General features: G+C 41.8%; 1 non-coding gene across 1 annotated transcript; it reads right to left on the bottom strand.

Moving 5' to 3' along the window:
* Positions 1 to 272: 272 nt before the first annotated feature.
* TRNAG-GCC (transfer RNA glycine (anticodon GCC)) lies at positions 273 to 348 on the bottom strand. The gene has a single exon. It is a non-coding gene; the product is annotated as a tRNA-Gly (tRNA).
* Between the last annotated feature and the right edge of the window lie 4,529 nt (positions 349 to 4,877).

The following is a 4,877-nucleotide window of genomic DNA, read 5'->3' as shown; positions in this document are numbered from 1 at the left end:
AGACAGTCAGACAGACTTCCGCATGAGCCTGACCGGGATCCACCCGGCACGCCCACCAGGGGCAATGCTTTGCCCACCAGGGGGCGATGCTCTGTCCCTCTGGGGCATCGCTCTGCCATGACCAGAGCCACTCTAGTGCCTGAGGCAGCGGCCAAGGAGCCATCCCCAGCGCCTGGGCCATCTTTGCTCCAATGGAGCCTTGGCTGCAGGAGGGGAAGGGAGAGACAGAGAGGAGGGGGGGGGTGGAGAAGCAAATGGGCACTTCTCCTATGTGCCCTGGCCGGGAATTGAACCCGGGTCCCCTGCACGGCAGGCCGACGCTCTACCGCTGAGCCAACCGGCCAGGGCTAAACAACATACTTTTAAAAAATGAATGGGTCAAAGAAGAAATAAGTGCAGAGATCAAAAGATATATACAGACAAATGAAAATGACAATACGATATAGCAGAATCTCTGGGATGCAGCAAAAGCAGTAATAAGAGGGAAGTTCATATCACTTCAGGCCTATATGAACAAAGAGAGAGCCCAAGTGAACCACTTAACTTCACACCTTAAGCAACTAGAAAAAGAACAAAGACAACAAAAACCAGCCAAAGAAAGGAAATAATAAAAATCAGAGCAGAAATAAATGAAATAGAGAACAGAAAAACTATTGAAAAAATTAATAAAACAAGGAGCTGGTTCTTTGAAAAGATCAACAAAATTGACAAACTTTTGCAAAACTCACCAAGGAAAAAAGAGAAAGGACTCATATAAACAAAATCCGAAATGAAAGAGGAGAAGTCACCACAGACATCATAGATATACAAAGAATTATTGTAGAATACTATGAAAAACTATATGCCACCAAATTCAACAATCTAGAAGAAATGGATAAATTCCTAGAACAATACAACCTTCCTAGACTGAGTCTTGAAGAAGCAGAAAGCCTAAAGAGACCAATTAGCAGGGAGGAAATAGAAAAAACTATTAAAAACTTCCACAAAGGCCCTGGCCGGTTGGCTCAGCAGTAAAGTGTCGGCCTGGCATGCGGGGGAACCGGGTTCGATTTCCGGTCAGGGCATATAGGAGAAGCGCCCATTTACTTCTCCACCCCCCCTCCTTCCTCTCTGTCTCTCTCTTCCCCTCCCGCAGCCAAGGCTCCATTGGAGCAGAGATGGCCCGGGCGCTGGGGATGGCTCCTTGGCCTCTGCCCCAGGTGCTAGAGTGGCTCTGGTTGCAATAGAGCGACGCCCCGGAGGGGCAGAGCATCGCCCCCTGGTGGGCAGAGCGTCACCCCTGGTGGGCGTACTGGGTGGATCCCTGTCGGGCGCATGTGGGAGTCTGTCTGACTGTCTCTCCCCATTTCCAGCTTCAGAAAAAAAATACCAAAAAAAAACACACAAAAAAAACTTCCCCCCAAATAAAAGTCCAGGCCCAGATGGTTATACTAGTGAATTCTATCAAACATTCAAAGATGACTTGGTTCCTATTCTACTCAAAGTCTTCCAAAAAATTGAAGAAGCAATACTTCCAAACACATTTTATGAGGCCAACATAACCCTCATACCGAGACCTGGCAAGGATGGCACAAAGAAAGAAAACTACAGACCAATATCTCTAATGAATACAGATGCTAAAATACTAAACAAAATACTGGCAAATCGAATACAACAACATATTAAAAAAATAATACATCATGATCAAGTGGGATTCATCCCAGAATCTCAAGGATGGTTCAACATACGTAAAACAGTTAATGTAATACAACATATCAATAAAACAAAGAACAAAAACCACATGATCTTATCCATAGATGCAGAAAAGGCTTTTGATAAAATACAACACAATTTTATGTTTAAGACTCTCAACAAAATGGGTATAGAAGGGAAATATCTCAATATGATAAAGGCCATATATGATAAACCATCAGCCAACATCATATTAAATGGCATAAAACTGAGGACTTTCCACCTTAAATCAGGAACAAGACAGGGTTGTCCACTCTCTCCACTCTTATTTAACGTGGTGCTAGAAGTTCTGGCCAGAGCAATCAGACAAGACAAAGAAATAAAAGGCATCCATATCAGAAAAGAAGAAGTAAAGGTATCACTTTTTGCTGATGATATGATCCTATACATCGAAAACCCGAAGGACTCCACAAAAAGATTACTAGAAACAGTAAACCAATACAGTAAGGTCACAGGATACAAAATTAACATACAAAAGTCCATAGCCTTTCTATATGCCAACAATGAAATATTAGAAAACAAACTCAAAAAAATAATCCCCTTCACAATTGCAACAAAAAAAATAAAATACCTAGGAATAAACATAACAAAGAATGTAAAGGACCTATATAAACAAAAACTACAAAGCATTGTTAAGGGAAATCAAAAAAGATACAATGAGATGGAAAAATATTCCTTATTCTTGGATAGGAAGAATAAATATAATCAAAATGACCATATTACCCAAAGCGATTTATAAATTTAATGCAATTCCCATTAAAATTCCTATGACATTTTTTAAAGAAATGGAACAAAAAATCATCAGATTTATATGGAACTATAAAAAACCCCGAATAACCAAAGCAATCCTAAGGAAAAAGAATGAAGCTGGGGGCATTACAATACCTGACTTCAAACTATATTATAGAGCCATGACAATCAAAACAGCATGGTATTGGCAGAAAAATAGACACTCAGACCAATGGAACAGAATAGAAAGTCCAGAAATAAAACCACATATATATGGTCAAATAATTTTTGATAAAGGGGCCAACAACACACAATGGAGATAAGAAAGCCTCTTCAAGAAATGGTGCTGGGAAAACTGGAAAGCCACATGCAAAAGAATGAAACTCGACTACAGCTTGTCCCCCTGTACTAAAATTAATTCAAAATGGATCAAAGACCTAAATATAAGACCTGAAACAATAAAGTACATAGAAGAAGACATAGGTACTAAACTCATGGACCTGGTTTTTTATTTATTTATTTATTTTTTATTTTTCTGAAGCTAGAAACGGGGAGAGACAGTCAGACAGACTCCCGCATGTGCCCAACCGGATCCACCCAGCACTCCCACCAAGGGGCGACGCTCTTCCCACTAGGGGGCGATGCTCTGCCCCTCCAGGGCATCACTCTGCCGTGACCAGAGCCACTCTAGCGCCTGGGGCAGAGGCCAAGGAGCCATCCCCAGCGCCCAGGCCATCTTTTCTCTAATGGAGCCTCGGCTGTGGGAGGGGAATAGAGAGACAGAGAGGAAGGAGAGGGGGAGGGGTGGAGAAGCAGATGGGCACTTCTCCTGTGTGCCCTGGCCGGGAATCGAACCCAGGAGTTCTGCACGCCAGGCCGATGCTCTACCACTGAGCCAACCGGCCAGGGCCTGGACCTGGGTTTTAAAGAGCATTTTATGAATTTGACTCCAAAGGCAAGAGAAGTGAAGGCAAAGATAAATGAATGGGACCACATCAGACTAAAAAGTTTTTGCTCAGCAAGAGAAACTTACAACAAAATAAACAGACAGCCAACTAAATGGGAAATGATATTTTCAAACAACAGCTCAGATAAGGGCCTAATATCCAAAAAAGAAAGAACTCATAAAACTCAACAACAAACAAACAAACAATCCAGTAAAAAAATGGGAAGAGGACATGAACAGACACTTCTCCCAGGAAGAAAAACAAATGGCCAACAGATATATGCTCATCTTCATTAGTTATTAGAGAAATGCAAATCAAAACTACAGTGTGATACCACCTCACCCCTGTTAGATTAGCTATTATCAACAAGACAGGTAATAGCAAATGTTGGAGAGTCTGTGGAGAAAAAGGAACCCTCATTCACTGTTGGTGGGAATGTAAAGTAGTACAACCATTATGGAGGAAAGTATGGTGGTTCCTCAAAAAACTGAAAATAGAACTACCTTATGACCCAGCAATCCCTCTACTGGGTATATACCCCAAAAACACAGAAACATTGATACGTAAAGACTTATGCAGCCCCATGTTCATTGCAGCATTGTTCACAGTGGCCAAGACATGGAAACAACCAAAAAGCCCTTCAATAGAAGACTGGATAAAGAAGATGTGGCACATATACACTATGGAATACTACTCAGCCATAAGAAATGATGACATCGGATCATTTACAACAAAATGGTGGGATCTTGATAACATTAACCAAGAACTACATGATTCCATACATTGGTGGAACATAAAAACGAGACTAAGAGACATGGACAAGAGTGTGGTGCAGGGGTCCCCAAACTACGGCCCGCGGGCCACATGCGGCCCCCTGAGGCCATTTATCCGGCCCCCACCGCACTTCCGGAAGGGGCACCTCTTTCATTTGTGGTCAGTGAGAGGAGCATAGTTCCCATTGAAATACTGGTCAGTTTGTTGATTTAAATTTACTTGTTCTTTATTTTAAATGTTATATTTGTTCCCATTTTGTTTTTTTACTTTAAAATAAGATATGTGCAGTGTGCATAGGGATTTGTTCATAGTTTTTTTTATAGTCCGGCCCTCCAATGGTCTGAGGGACAGTGAACTGGCCCCCTGTGTAAAAAGTTTGGGGACCCCTGGTGTGGTGGTTACCGGGGGTGGGGGGAGGGGGGTTGAAGGAGGGAAGGAGGGAGAGGGGAAGGGGGAGGGGGAAGGGCACAAAGAAAACTAGATAGAGGGTGACGGAGGACAATCTGACTTTGGGTGATGGGTATGCAACATAATTGAATGACAAGATAACCTGGACATGTTTTCTTTGAATATATGTAACCTGATTTATTGATGTCACCCCATTAACATTAATAAAAATTTATTTATAAAAAAATAGAGAAATCTATTCTAATATATTCCTATTTTTTAAATTGGGTTATTCGTCTTTTTATTGTT

Source organism: Saccopteryx leptura, chromosome 3 (assembly GCF_036850995.1).
Source record: "Saccopteryx leptura isolate mSacLep1 chromosome 3, mSacLep1_pri_phased_curated, whole genome shotgun sequence".
NCBI lineage: Eukaryota > Metazoa > Chordata > Mammalia > Chiroptera > Emballonuridae > Saccopteryx > Saccopteryx leptura.
The sequence above is the reverse complement of the archived record's forward strand: the minus strand, read 5'-3'. Positions and strand labels throughout refer to the sequence as shown.